Here is a 16727-nt window from a genome sequence, read left to right as displayed (position 1 = left end):
TCCGCCAGCGGATTCGTGCCGGGGACCAGGCGCTCCTTCCTACTCTGGAAAAGTGTATTAACTTCTCCCTAGCGTGTATGCAGCCACACTTATGAAAGGAGGAAGAGCTGCCATTTCCGCCAAACTCGTACCGCTCAATACAGCCGAAGAACAGTTCCCAGCTTGCAAAATCTCAAGAGCCTCTGGACGGGCTGAAGTGAGCTAAAATTATCTTCTGTGACGAATGCCCAACGGCAAATAAAGTAAAAAAAATCATTCAGAGCCATGGACAGAACATTAAAAGACTCGAGAGAATACTTTGAAGTGATGGGAGGAGCTAAATTCATATCCTAAGGAGATTTTCGGCAAATACTTCCAGTTATCACCAGCAGCAGCAGACGAGATCACTCCATGCTCAAAAACCATCCCAAGAGACGCACAAAAACACGGAATCTAACGAAAAATATGAGAGCTGAACTATCGAAAGACGAAACAACAACAGATTTTTCTCAACTTTTAGAAACGGTAAAGGCACATATCATACTGACAACTGGCTTCATTATGGTACATAGACACTGCTGGAAACGAACAAATCGACCAAATTTATTCGAATCTGAAAGGGTAATTTTGGCAACTGAAAATAATTTTATGGACTATATCAACTTTAATATTCATACGAAAATTTCAGGTAAACAGAGAAAATAGAAATGGACCGACACGATGGTAAACGTTTAAGGAAGTGTGAACTTCCCTAGAGGATTTCAAAACTTTTTGCAAGTACCAGGAATTCATATGAAAATTTCAGGTAAACAGAGAAAATACAAATGGACCGACACGATGGTAAACGTTTAAGGAAGTGTGAACTTCCCTAGAGGATTTCCAAACTTTTTGCAAGTACCAGGAATCCCATTACACTGCCTTCGACTTAAAATTGGATCTCCGATGATACTCCTCGTAAATCTCAACACGCCAAAACCGTCTTCATGAAACAAGGATTAACGTCAAACAGCTATCGAACAACATCACAGAAACCGAACTTACGACCGGAACGTACAAAGGACACACACTATTTATCCCCAGAATACCACTGATCTCTACTGAACCACCATTCCAATTTCAAAGACAAGCAATTTCCAATCAAAGTAGCCTACCGATCTGCAATTATCAAAGGCCATGGACAAACTTTAAACAATGCGGCATCAACCGCAAACACTCCTGCTTCTCTCACGGTCAACTTTACATATCTTGCCCTCGAGTAGGAAATTCGAAAAATTTTTACACATATACCCTGGATAACAAAATGAAAAATGTTGTTTACAAACAGGTACTGTAAATATTGAGAATATGTTTCCAATACAGATTTTTTCCTCTTATGCTTTAACTAGTATTGTACATAGTATATGTTTTAAATAATTTTTTTACCTATTATACTTTAAAGTTTATCCTATTATTCCGACTACTACACAATCTCATATCAGCTCTATGAGCGAAGAAGGGCACTCCAGCTAGTCAGATGCATAAATAAAATGCATGTTGAGTAAACAGAATAGATAAGCATGAATAGGTAACCACGACATTATTTTTAGCTTGGGTGTGGTGATATGTAGGGCAACAATGCGTTTTCTTCATATACCCTGGCCCGCTATTAATATTGGTGCCAGCTTAAGATGATCGTGGCAGCTAATACACGTTATGTACTCGTAGTGTAGAAACAAAGGAGCAGGTACTGTGCACCCCGGTCTGTCTTTGTACAGAAGACATTCAAGCGGCAACAACGAGAGCAGCGGCGATTCGCCAGGGGATGAGCGCCACTCATTTGCAGCACAAGGATACGGATGTGTTTTGGCACCCGAGTTGGCGGTGTCGTGGACGGCTTGAAGTAAGAGGGACACCGACAGTGTCAACGGGGACCCGAAACAGTTGAATCACTTTTTGATGTATGAAGACAGAACTTTAACGTACGCCCTGAGGTCACACAAATAATATTGTGATGAAGGTTCGGTATATTTCGAGTTGTAATTAAGGAGATCTGTCGTTGTGTGAGAGAGACAGAATATAAAATACTGGGTAGTCCATTCCATTTAACTGCTCTCTCAAGCCCTTTGCTGACAGACTTATAATGTCCTCGGTGAACCTCAAAGTTTTTATTTCTTCTCCATGGATTTTGATGCCTACTCCGAATTTTTCTTTTGTTTCCTTTAATGCTTGCTCAATATACAGATTGAATAACAACATAACAATAGTAATAGCACAAGAAGCCATGACGAAAACCCTATTCATTAACAAGTTTTCGTGACATATAATACATCCAACACAAACACTAATTGTAACAAAGGGGACTTAACTAATGCTAGCAAGGGTACAGTTCAAAATAACTATCCAATTGTAATAATGGAAAACGCAGTCATTGTGGACCACGAGCCAATATCTTGGGTGTAACTGATCAGTACTCGGCCCATACACAAGTACATTTGTTTGCTTGTAATCACATAACACCGAAGAGAGTGTTATGAATTAAAGAGACACAACGCTGGTGCAATACTCTGCAATATTGTAGAATATTACACATGTTATGTGCGTTTCATTTATAGTGCAAAACATTTTCTCAACGAGAGAGTTGTAGCGAAAAGAAGATAAGGAAATACAGTAAGTTACATTGAAGCCTACAGTGAGTGGCGAAATAAGATACAGAAAAGTAGAAATTTATATCGACTCAGCTAGCGACATTGGCCTGATCTCAGAAGAATTAGTGACTGCTTATGAAAAGATAAATTGTTTCTAGTTTACCACAGGTGTATGCATAGAAGGAGTTACTGGTATTAGAGGTAAATTAAAGAGGAAAACAGAACAACTATAAAAGTAGGAATATTCTGTTCTTTAGAGGCGTTTCTTGTAATGGCTAATATAATTATGCAAATACTATTAGGTGTAACCTAGTAACTTATGTAAATGGTGATTTAGGGATTTTGTACGTCATCCGTAAAACATTCGTAAAGTGTAAATTAGATAATTATAGTAATGCAGTACCTTTAAAACTAGTCTGCCAGTAAGCGACGAAAACCAGTTATTACCAATAAACAAACTGCCTTTAATTAGTTGCATAGACGGAACACACCGACACGAACTATAGCAACTATAGAAAGACGTAAAACAGAAAAAAAGTGACGACTAATTATTAATTGAGGTATGTTTAGTGGCTAGTGCCGAAACATTACACGAAGGTAGTACAAAAGCTTTATATCAACTGTCTCGTGGTAATACACACCAAAAAAGCATATGAATCTGGGCTGTTGATAGATACACAGTAGAAATATTTACAGCGGATTCTATGTACTCATGAAGGAGTTACTTCGATTAAACCAGGCGTTGTAGGTGACTGCACATGTAGATTTAATATCAAAAGCAAAGAACCATTTTTTTGGAAATCTTACTAATACCAATAGGATTGGAAGCAGCGGTATAAGAATAAATCAACAATATGATAGACAAATAAGTAACACAACTTAGTTGAAGTGTTTGTAATAACCAATTACTATTGGTTAAGAAAGCTAAAGGCGAAGATCTACTCGTGTTGGACAAACGAAATTTAACACACACAGAAACACAAGGTGATAGACCTATAAGTATCGATGAGATACTGGCAAAGTTCGAACAAGGAAAATACTTTATTTCGATGGATTTGAAGATTAAATGAAGATTCTAAGCTGTATACAGCAGTTTTAGATTAGATATTTCCGTTTCAGTATTTATTAGAGCACTTGATCAAGCTCTGGAAGGAGAACTCTTACAAGAACTTTTAAATTATGTACACCATATTTTATTAGTATCCGACACTTTGGACGATCTTTTTGCTTTATCACTTAAGGCGTTACAAAAACTCCATGAAAATGGAATAGCTGTTAAATTGGCAAAGTCACATTTTCGTCGACAAGAATTAAGGTTTCTAGGACACCTAGTGGGAGTAAATGGTGTAGGGGTAGCGTCTTTGATTCATAATTAAAACGTCTTCGGTCCCGGGTTCGATCCACGCCACTGCCTAAATTATGATAAATAATCAGCATTGGCGGCCGAAGACTTCCGGCATAAGAAGTCAGCCTCATTCTGCCAACGGCCTTTTCAAAGAGGGCGGAGGAGCGGATAGAGGTTCAGGGCACTCTCTTGTCCTAGGGGGTGGGAAATTGCCCCTAAAGGAAGAAGAATCAGCAATGATCAAAGACATGAGGATGCAGAAGGCAATGGAAACCACTGCATTAAACACACGTAACGTGCATCCACAGGACAAGTGGCCTGTAGTTGAAGATGTGTCATGATTATCTCTCCATTGGCAAAAGATTCCGGAATAGTCCCCCATTCGGATCTCCGGGACGGGACTGCCAAGGGGGAGGTTACCATGAGAAAAAGATTGTCAGAAGCTTGAATGTGGTAGGGAAGCTAGAAAATTTGAAAAGGGAAATGCAAAGGCTCAATCTGGATATAGTAGGGGTCAGTGAAGTAAACTGGAAGGAAGACAAGGATTTCTGGTCAGATGAGAATCGGGTAATATCAACAGCAGCAGAAGATGGTATAACAGGTGTAGGATTCGTTATGAATAGGAAGGTGGGGCAGAGGGTGTGTTACTATGAACAGTTCAGTGACCGGGTTGTTCTAATCAGAATCGACAGCAGACCAACACCGACAACGACAGTTCAGGTATACATGCCGACGTCGCAAGCGGAAGATGAACAGATAGAGAAAGTGTATGAGGATATTGAAAGTGTAATGCAGTATGTAAAGGGGGACGAAAATCTAATAGTCATGGGTGACTGGAATGGAGTTGTAGGGGAAGGAGTAGAAGAAAACGTTACAGGAGAATATGGGCTTGGGACAGGGGATGAAAGAGGAGAAAGACTAATTGAGTTCTGTAACAAATTTCAGCTAGTAATAGCGAATACCCTGTTCAAGAATCACAAGAGGAGGAGGTATACTTGGAAAAGGCCGGGAGATACGGGAAGATTTCAATTAGTTTACTTCATGGTCAGACAGAGATTCCGAAGTCAGATACTGGATTGTAAGGCGTACGCAGGGGCAGATATAGACTCAGATCACAATATAGTAGTGATGAAGAGTAGGCTGAAGTTCAAGACATTAGTCAGGAAGAATCAATACGCAAAGAAGTGGGATACGGAAGTTCCAAGGAATGACGGAATACGTTTGAAGTTCTCTAACGCTATAGATACAGCAATAAGGAATAGCGCAGTAGGCAGCACAGTTGAAGAGGAATGGACATCTCTAAAAAGGACCATCACAGAAGTTGGGAAGGAAAACATAGGTACAAAGAAGGTAGCTGCGAAGAAACCATGGGTAACAGAAGAAATACTTCAGTTGATTGATGAAAGGAGGATGTACAAACATGTTCCGGGGAAATCAGGAATACGGAAATACAAGTCGCTGAGGAATGAAATAAATAGGAAATGCAGGGAAGCTAAGACGCAATGGCTGCAGGAAAAATGTGAAGACATTAAAAAAGATATGATTGTCGGAAGGACAGACTCAGCATACAGGAAAGTCAAAACAACCTTTGGTGACATTAAAAGCAACGGTGTTAACATTAATAGTGCAACGGGAATTCCACTGTTAAATGCAGAGGAAAGAGCAGATAGGTGGAAAGAATACATTGAAAGCCTCTACGAGGGTGAAGATTTTTCTGATGTGATAGAAGAAGAAACAGGAGTCGATTTATAAGAGATTGGGGATCCAGTATTAAAATCGGAAATTAAAAGAGGTTTGGAGGACTTGCGGTCAAATAAGGCAGAAGGGATAGATAACATTCCACCAGAATTTCTAAAATCATTAGGGGAAGTGTCAACAAAACGACTATTCACGTTGGTGTGTAGAATATATGAGTCTGGCGACATACCATCTGACTTTCGGAAAAGCATCATCCACACAATTCCGAAGATGGCAACCGCTGACAAGTGTGAGAATTATCGCACAATCAGCTTAACAGCTCATGCATCGAAGCTGCTTACAAGAATAATATACTGAAGAATGGAAAAGAAAATTGATAATGCGCTATGTGACGATCAGTTTGGCTTAAGGAAAAATAAAGGCACGAGAGAGGCAATTCTGACGTTACGGCTAATAATGGAAGCAAGGCTAAAGAAAAATCATGACACGTTCATAGGATCTGTCGACCTGGAAAAAGCGTTCGACAATATAAAATGGTGCAAGCTGTTCGAGATTCTGTAAAAAGTAAGGGTAAGATATAGGGAGAGACGGGTCATATACAATATGTACAACAACCAAGAGGGAATAACAAGAGTGGACGATCAAGAACGAAGTGCTCGTATTAAGAAGGGTGTAAGACAAGGGTGTAGCTTTTCGCCCCTACTCTTCAGTCTGTACATCGAGGAAGCAATGATGGAAATAAAAGAAAGGTTCAGGAGTGGAATTAAAATACAAGGTGAAAGGATATCAATGATACGATTCGCTGATGACATTGCTATCCAGAGTGAAAGTGAAGAAGAATTAATTGATCTGCTGAACGGAATGAACAGTCTAATGAGTATACAGTATGGTTTGAGAGTAAATCGGAGAAAGACGAAGGTAATGAGAAGTAGTAGAAATGAGAACAGCGAGAAACTTAACATCAGGATTGATGGTCACGAAGTCAATGAAGTTAAGGAATTCTGCTACCTAGGCAGTAAAATAACCAATGACGGACGGAGCAAGGAGGACATCAAAAGCAGACTCGCTATGGCAAAAAAGGCATTTCTGGCCAAGAGAAGTCTACTAATATCCTTAATTTGAGGAAGAAATTTCTGAGGATGTACGTCTGGAGTACAGCATTGTATGGTAGTGAAACATGGGCTGTGGGAAAACCGGAACAGAAGAGAATCGAAGCATTTGTGATGTGCTGCTATAGACGAATGTTGAAAATTAGGTGGACTGATAAGGCAAGGAATGAGGAGGTTCTACGCAAATTCGGAGAGGAAACGAATATGTGGAAAACACTGATAAGGAGAAGGGACAGGGTGACAGGACATCTGCTAAGACATGAGGGAATGACTCCCATGATACTAGATGGAGCTGAAGAGGGCAACAACTGTAGAGGAAGACAGAGATTGGAGTACGTCAAGCAAATAATTGAGGACGTATGTTGCAAGTGCTACTCTGAGATGAAGAGGTTAGCACAGGAAAGGAACTCGTGGCGGGCCGCATCAAACCAGTCAAAAAAGATGAGGATGGAACGATGACTACTTTAAAAGTGAATTATTATCGTCATTAACACAATGTCTATAACACTTGTGGTAAAAACATTATTTTGGAGAGAAAATGCAAACACACAATATTGGAAGCTATGTATTCCGCATTGTGCGGAGACCAAGTTGGAATGATTCGTACACAAAAGCTATGGTCACTTTGGTATTCGCAAGTGTATAAAATATATAAAAACGTTTTACTGTTTTATGGGGTTTTGTCAAGTCAAATTTGTCAAGAAGCTTAGGAGGGTCACAGTGGCATTAATTATGCAATGCATCGTATTTTGTCGAAGGGTTTACATGACTTAAACGCATCAGAGTTTCACAGCCCTTTACCAATGGGTAGGGGAGGCGTAACATCTATTTAGTTACTTATAGAACGTTAACAAAATACGTCACACTGTACCTCATTAAGCATACAAACACGGATGCAGTGATTAATTATATGCGCAGTTCCTTCGCAGACGTTGGGAAATCAAAAGGACTCTTAACTGACGACGGTCACGCTTTACAAGTCGTAATTTTAAGGACATGATAACTTTGGAAGGCGTACGTCAAATAACTACATGGAAGTATAGCTTGAAATAGAATCCATGTGAACGTATTATGAAGGAAATTGGAAGATTGAATAGAAGGTATTGCTCCACCAAACATATCACTTGGGCACAAATGATATAGGAATGTAAGGTAATATTAAATTTGTCAGATCTATCTACAGGTTTATCCCCAGCAGAAGTAAGGAAGTGTAAATTTAGTGGTGAAACGTAGCTTAAATTATTTAAATGGCAAAACAACAGTACGGTGGTGGGAGAAAATTTAAAGGACGTAGTAAGGAATCATTTACAGCAAACAGTTGAAGGACTGCATAACAAATTGAATGAGAATGAAAAATCACCAACATTTAATAACAATGACTTAGTATTAGTGATAGATACACACGACAGTTCTAACTTAAATTTTTTCCTCATTACAGTGGACCATACAAAATCTAAGCATACCACATCCAAAAGCTGTTTTCTTGGTGGATCCCAAAAGTTGTCAAGAAAAAGATATATACAACGTAGATAAGAAAAATATTTATAAACCACCGCTATTTTAAAAGTGGAGACAGTAAAGAGAACAAAATCCGAAGTTATTTCTATTATGCAATATAATGAACACACCATGAGATACTATTATCAGCTGCTGTTAAATCCACGTCAAGTATAATATGGCTGATGTTGGGCTACGTCATCTTTAACAAATCATAGGGGTACACTTAATCTAAAGATTAGTTTCCATACTAATAAATAGTATTTATTACATGCATCAAATACATTGCAAACGAATTACGAGACAGAGGTTATTTTGGAAGTAAATGTACGCATATGGTTTAAGTAAGAGGATGGTAGACGAGACTTGAGACAAGAAGTTGAGAACTGCGGTTTAGGAAGCGTTTTTGATTTCTCTTTTAACACATTGTGTCAGATCATCCTTTTCTGGTATACAAAAGGCATTTATCGAAGTCAGTTTTCGGAGTCTGTGAGGTGAAGCCGAAACAAGCCTTTCTATTAGGAATGTTATCACTCTATGCGGAGTCCTTTTTTGAAATGAGGGGTGGAATAGGAATGTGTCTTTGGAGTCCGTCTTCTAATCTTCTTATATTTCAACAAATCCACACCTTGTTTTCCTTTCTTCTTCTTTAAAGGTCCACTTTACTTTGCCTCTTCTAATAAGCAATACCATTATGGAACCCTTCAACCTGTTTTCAAAGGATTGGTGGGATAATTCAGCTCGCATGTGACATAAGAAGTTGACAGCTACGACAAGTAATTTAAGTGTCAAGAGGTTTAGCCACTTAAAAAAGTTTCGGAGTAGTAGGCAGGTGTGAAGCGGAATATGCAACGAAGATGACGCGCTAAACACATGGTGACTGAAGCGTCCTTTGTTTGAATAGCAGATGCGCGGACCCAAGAACATACATTAGTTACGAAAACAAAGTAACCTTGTCTGACATGTAGAAAAGAATGATTTCGTTAATGAAGATAAAAAATGAGAGATGTGAGCCATGGTAGGTAATACGAAGGTAAGTTTAAGGCTTCTACTGATAATGAAATAGGTAGGACGTTGCACTGTTGTATAAAATGTTATAAGTATGTGGATTTGTTCTGAATCAAATGAGTTACTTAGAGCATAAGGAAGTGTAAGGTATTTAATGAGGAACAGTATTAGTTGACATTGGACAAATAGGGGGGAAAAACTGTGGAGGCGTTATGCAATTGGTTTAAAATAAAATGGGAAGTGTACTCCCGTTAGTACAAACAACAAATAAAAGGTCGGATAGACAGGTCCATCAAAAAATAAATAAATAAATAAATAAAAAAACTACGCCGTTTATCAGGTACATTTGGGTAAAAATGGTCTATACAATAGATTGGTAGGGATTTTGTATGAGACACTTTGATATCATTAATAGTAAGGTTGTATATTATGCACCTACGGAAAGCGATCAGTAGTTCCGCGATGAAATGATTTGGAATGACAACTGATGATGCCAAAGAAGAGGTTTTCTAACCAGTTAAGATACAGTTTATGGAAACCATCTACATCTCCACGCATATTAACGTAGAAATATTTGAAATTTGAATGTGTACTCGTGACAAATAAGGTCCAGTCAATCTATGATATCTCTGAAACAGGAAATTGTAATGAAAGAATGTACGAGAGTATATACAAAGTAAGAATCACATAACTTAAAGCAAATCGATAAAGTATTACGAGAACAAATTGTACCCAATTACCGAGAGAAGTTAAGTAACTTTTATACTCAGTGTACAAGAGAAACTGATCATGATACGGTGTAAGACTCATATATGACGTCTGATACTTATAATGAAGAATGTATGTTTCTTTCGAATATCTTTTTGGATAAAGTTTATTATGCGATAAAGTAAGTCAATATTGAGACGTGTAAATAAAACACACGTTGAGTAAACAAAACAGTAAATTTTTAACAAGCTAGGAAACCCCATTTTAGCCACCCTCAGTTGTCACTCAAAACTTTAAATCGCATCATTGCATACCTGCTGATCCCTTTCCGTGGGTACAATAGTCAATTTGGGACGACTTCTTTATTCTGAGTGCGGATATAGGTAGGGTATCAAGGCGTTTTATAAAATACGCTTCTCCCCTATTAATATTAGTACCAGCTAAAGATGATCGTTGTAGTTGATATATGAAAAGCAGTGTCGAACAAAAGAAGCAGATACCCTGCGCTCCAGTCTGTGTTTGTACAGACGGTACGTGAACAGTTCGAGCGAAAGTAGCGGAGTGCGTCATGGGATGAGCGTCACTCATTTGCTGCACGAGGATATGCTTTGATACTCCGAGTTCATAGTGTCAAGAAAGTCTTGGAGTAAAAGGGCCACCGACAGTGTCAACGTGTACGCAAAACAAATGAATCATTTTCTGATGTAAAAAGATGGAACTTTAATATATACCTGCGGATCACACGTGTGATCTAGAGGACTGATGACCTCAGATGTTGAGTCCCATAGTGCTCAAAGCCAGTTGAACCATATTTTTAATCTATTGCTAGTTGAAATTAAGGGTTTCTGTCTTTATAAGAGAGAAATAATTTAAAATGCAGAGATGTGAAACTTACGAGTCCGAAATTTATTTCGTTGCTAAAAGTAACGTCGCGATTTCATATTTCATCATCACTTTGCATAGGATCGAAGTACAGAAGCTGGAAGGGTTCGTTCACAGTGGTGGGAGACAGAAGCTCGACAACAACAACAGTTCGTAAAGGCGATCATACATCAACAAAAATAGTATAAGGGTGTGTGGAACGTCAGACACGGCGAAATGTACCAAGCGCAAGCAGCAGCTGAAATACGCTACTACTTGGACTCACCAAATGAGAGTCGCTCTCCAATACGAATTAGCACACATACGGGGTGGGACATTGTTCGTGACCGGGCCAAATATCTCACGAAATAAGCGTCACACGAAAAAACTACAAGAACGAAACTTGTCTAGCTTGAAAGAGGAAACCAGATGGCGCTATGGTTGGTCCGCTAGATGGCGCTGCCATAGGTCAAACGGATATTAACTTCTTTTTTTTTTTTAATAGGAACCCCCATTTTTATTATATGTTCGTTTAGTACCAAAAGAAATGTGAGGTTGGTGGAGATCACTTTGAGTATTTATTGCATTAACGTGGTATTTACAGGTAATGACGCTGTAACAGAATACGTTCTCAGAAATAATAAGTTCTCAAAGGTATATGTATCACATTGGAACAACCGTAACAAAATGTTCAAACGTACCTACGTTCTGTATTTTAATTAAAAACAACCTACTTCTTACCAGCTGTTCGTCTAAAATTGAGAGCCATGTGTTTGTATTTCTTTACGTACAACAAGAGTATTTAATAAAAACTGGGGTTTCCTATTAAAAAAAAAAAGTTGATATCCGTTTGACCTTTGGCAACGCCATCTAGCAAGCCAACCATAGCGCCATCTGGTTTCCCTCTTCAAGCTAGACGACTTTCGTCCATTGTAGTTTTTTCGTTTGTGCTTATTTCTTGAGATATTTGGCCTCGTCACTATCAATGGACCACCCTCTATATGTTTTCGAAAACAAATTTTTCCCCTGTGTTCTAATTCCTTTTGTTATATACATCGAAAATGGTTCAAATGGCTCTGAGCACTACGGGACTTAACATGTATGGTCATCAGTCCCCTAGAACTTAGAACTACTTAAACCTAACTAACCTAAGGACAACACACAACACCCAGCCATCACGAAGCAGAGAAAATCCCTGACCCCGCCGGGAATCGAACCCGGGAACCCGTGCGCGGGAACGGAGAACGCTATCGCACTACCACGAGATGCGGGCATATACATCGACTTTCGCGGAATGTGTAATCAGTGTTTCCGACCGTTACTAAGACAATCAAAGATAAGTGTAGCCTGGGAACGCTTTGGAACCAATAATGTCACTTATTGCGTCACTGCTCAAACCCACTGGTTCGAAGAGAACGCTGAGGTTGACCTGCTAATTCAGTATACAACCCTGAAGCAGTGGGTCAGAGGGTGATTGATGGCATAGTTATACAACGAAACTAACTATAGATCATACTTACAGCGAAAGTCTTCGTCAGCAAGCTACTTTGACACCGAAAACGATCCGTAAGCGTTCACGAGCTGTCTCAGACTGTTGCTACACAACGATTATGAGTGCGACCAGCCACTGCTTATTGTTGAGAGCATCACTCATCATCGCTTGTTAACAGTGAAGGCGGTACTTCTCCATCGCATGACATGAACTTTTTAATCCAGACATTATCGTCTGCGACTAAGCATCGCCGGAAGTGGTTGTGGTGCAGATAAAACAGGAATACATATCAAGCATTTCCCTCAACCTTTATATTTTTAATCTGGCATTGTAACTACTTACGGTAAGTGATATGAATATCACGTATGCGATCATAGTGCTAATGGTGTTAGGGTTGAGAGCACTATCTTTCGATACCAAAGGCGTTATTTCGTCATTCATGAAGGATAATATAATAAAGTATTGCCGAAAACTAGTTTACCATTATTAGACAATTTGAAGAAGTGACTGATACCGAAAAATATGCGTAGTATAGGGAAACACACTTAAGGATCTACGTGTTTGACACTTTCGTCGAACTTCAGCTTAAGCTCATGCGCAACCCCCTCTCCCCCCCCCCCCCCCCACACACACACACATACAAAATCACTTTTTTTGCACATGACTCACATTCTGGAGGACGAAAGTTAAAAACCGCGACCGGGCAAGCAGATTTAGGGTTTCCGTGATTTTCCTAAATCACTCCTGCAAATGCAAGAATGGCTCCTGTGAAAGGCCGTGGCCGTTTTCCTTGTCCCATCCACGACACAATCCGAGCTTGTGCTCAATTTCTAACGACCTAGATGACGGCGATTCGTTATATCTAATCTCCCGTCTGATTCACGCTTTCTGTAGTTAGTAAATTAAGTATCAATTGTAGACAGACATTTTGTAGTGTAATATACTGTACTTCCGGACCGAGCTAGTTAATCTCTAGATAGAAGTTAGAAAAATAGATATATAAGGGAATGAAATAAATGAAGGAATATCAGAAAATCATTACCATGTTCACAGGAAAGCCGACTGAACGGAGAAATGGTGATTTTAAAAATTAAACGGGGGGCTACATCATAGTGTTGCACTTTCTGCATCCTACATGTATCCTTCATTCATCCATGTGTGTCATACGTGATTTTGAGACGTAACTTCTACTCAAGAGTGAGAAATCAGGTACATATAAAGCGGACAGGAATCCGTGACCAACGTCAATTGTGGAAGACCTTCCATCCGACATATTGAAATACTCCTCCGCCTTCAGCGTTCAGCATTTGACGCACGGACTGATCGGCATAGTGGACAATCTCTTTGCCTGCAGCAATGCGGATTAATGTACAGACGAGAGCCTTAACAAAGAATATCTTGATACCAGCAGGTTTATTCCACGAAGATGGTGATTTAAAAAGTAAATGGGGTACTACATCTAACTGTTGGCGTACGATGGCCGCTTATTGGAGCTGAAGTAAGCAACCAAGATTTCCAGGATGAGAAGTCACCCTCGTTATGCCAACGGACTTCTCAAAAAGAGAGAAGAACGGGCAGTTGTCCAGGGCAGTAGGAATGAGAGAGTAAAGAGACCAATTGAGTTCAGGAATAAACATCAGCTAGTAATAGCGAATATTCTGGTCAGGCAGAGATTCCGAAATAAGGTACCGGCTTGTAAGGCGTATCCAGGGACAAATATAGATTCGAATCATAATTTAGCAGTTGTGAAGGATTGGCGGAAGTCAGGAAGAATCAGTGGGCCAAGAAGCGGCATACGGAAGAGATAAGGGATGAAGAAATAGGCTTGAAGTCCTCTGAGTCTATAGTTGCTGCGGTAAGGAATAGCTTAGTAGGTAGTTCGGCAGAAGAGTAACGGAGATGTCTTAAAAGGGCAACCACGGAAGTTGGGAAAAAAAGACATTGTTACAAAGAAGGTAACTGCGAAGAAACCATGAATAACTGAAGAAACACTTTAGTTGGTTGGTGGAAGAAGACGCACAAGAATTTTCAGAAAAATTCGGGAATACAGAAGCACAGGTCATTTAGGAGTGAAATAATAGGAGGTGCAGGAAATCTAAATGATAAATGTTTTGCACGGAAAATATGAAGAAATTGAAAAAGGAATGAATTTTGGAACGCCTGACTCAGCATAATTTTCGGTGAAATTAAAAGCAAGGGTGGTAGTGTAAAAGGCAGAGGAGAGAGACGAGAGCGATGGGTGGAAGGAATTCATTGAGAGCATCTTCGAGGGGGGGGGGGGGGGCACGTCTTGTTGTTGTTGTTGTTGTCTTCAGTCCTGAGACTGGTTTGATGCAGCTCTCCATGCTACTCTATCCTGTGCAAGCTGCTTCATCTCCCAGTACCTACTGCAACCTACATCCTTCTGAATCTGCTTAGTGTACTCATCTCTCGGTCTCCCTCTACGATTTTTACCCTCCACGCTGCCCTCCAATGCTAAATTTGTGATCCCTTGATGCCTCAAAACATGTCCTACCAACCGATCCCTTCTTCTAGTCAAGTTGTGCCACAAACTTCTCTTCTCCCCAATCCTATTCAATACCTCCTCATTAGTTACGTGATCTATCCACCTTATCTTCAGTATTCTTCTGTAGCACCACATTTCGAAAGCTTCTATTCTCTTCTTGTCCAAACTAGTTATTGTCCATGTTTCACTTCCATACATGGCTACACTCCAAACAAAGACTTTCAGAAACGACTTCCTGATACATAAATCTATATTCGATGTTAACAAATTTCTCTTCTTCAGAAACGCTTTCCTTGCCATTGCCAGTCTACATTTTATATCCTCTCTACTTCGACCATCATCAGTTATTTTACTTCCTAAATAGCAAAACTCCTTTACTACTTTAAGTGTCTCATTTCCTAATCTAATTCCCTCAGCATCACCCGATTTAATTTGACTACATTCCATTATCCTCGTTTTGCTTTTGTTAATGTTCATCTTATATCCTCCTTTCAAGACACTGTCCATTCCGTTCAACTGCTCTTCCAAGTCCTTTGCCGTCTCTGACAGAATTACAATGTCATCGGCGAACCTCAAAGTTTTTACTTCGTCTCCATGAATTTTAATACCTACTCCAAATTTTTCTTTTGTTTCCTTTACTGCTTGCTCAATATACATATTGAATAACATCGGGGAGAGGCTACAACCCTGTCTCACTCCTTTACCAACCACTGCTTCCCTTTCATGTCCCTCGACTCTTATGACTGCCATCTGGTTTCTGTACAAATTATAAATAGCCTTTCGCTCCCTGTATTTTACCCCTGCCACCTTTAGAATTTGAAAAAGAGTATTCCAGTCAACATTGTCAAAAGCTTTCTCTAAGTCTACAAATGCTAGAAACGTAGGTTTGCCTTTTCTTAATCTTTCTTCTAAGATAAGTCGTAAGGTCAGTATTGCCTCACGTGTTCCAACATTTCGACGGAATCCAAACTGATCCTCCCCGAGGTCTGCATCTACCAGTTTTTCCATTCGTCTGTAAAGAATCCGCGTTAGTATTTTGCAGCCGTGGCTTATTAAACTGATAGTTCGGTAATTTTCACATCTGTCAGCACCTGCTTTCTTTGGGATTGGAATTATTATATTCTTCTTGAAGTCTGAGGGTATTTCGCCTGTCTCATACATCTTGCTCACCAGCTGGTAGAGTTTTGTCATGACTGGCTCTCCCAAGGCCGTCAGTAGTTCTAATGGAATGTTGTCTACTCCGGGGGCCTTGTTTCGACTCAGGTCTTTCAGTGCTCTGTCAAACTCTTCACGCAGTATCGTATCTCCCATTTCGTCTTCATCTACATCTTCTTCCATTTCCATAATATTGTCCTCAAGTACATCGCCCTTGTATAAACCTTCTATATACTCCTTCCACCTTTCTGCCTTCCCTTCTTTGCTTAGAACTGGGCTGCCATCTGCGCTCTTGATATTCGTACACTTGGTTCTCTTCTCTCCAAAGGTCTCTTTAATTTTCCTGTAGGCAGTATCTATCTTACCCCTAGTGAGATAAGCTTCTACATCCTTACATTTGTCCTCTAGCCATCCCTGTTTAGCCATTTTGCACTTCCTGTCGATCTCATTTTTGAGACGTTTGTATTCCTTTTTGCCTGCTTCATTTACTGCATTTTTATATTTTCTCCTTTCATCAATTAAATTCAATATTTCTTCTGTTACCCAAGGATTTCTAGCAGCCCTCGTCTTTGTACCTACTTTATCCTCTGCTGCCTTCACTACTACATCCCTCAGAGCTACCCATTCTTCTTCTACTGTATTTCTTTCCCCTATTCCTGTCAATTGTTCCCTTATGCTCTCCCTGAAACTCTGTACAACCTCTGGTTCTTTCAGTTTATCCAGGTTCCATCTCCTTAATTTCCCA

This window comes from Schistocerca gregaria, chromosome 1 (genome assembly GCF_023897955.1).
Source record: "Schistocerca gregaria isolate iqSchGreg1 chromosome 1, iqSchGreg1.2, whole genome shotgun sequence".
Lineage (NCBI taxonomy): Eukaryota > Metazoa > Arthropoda > Insecta > Orthoptera > Acrididae > Schistocerca > Schistocerca gregaria.
This window is presented reverse-complemented; position numbering follows the sequence as displayed.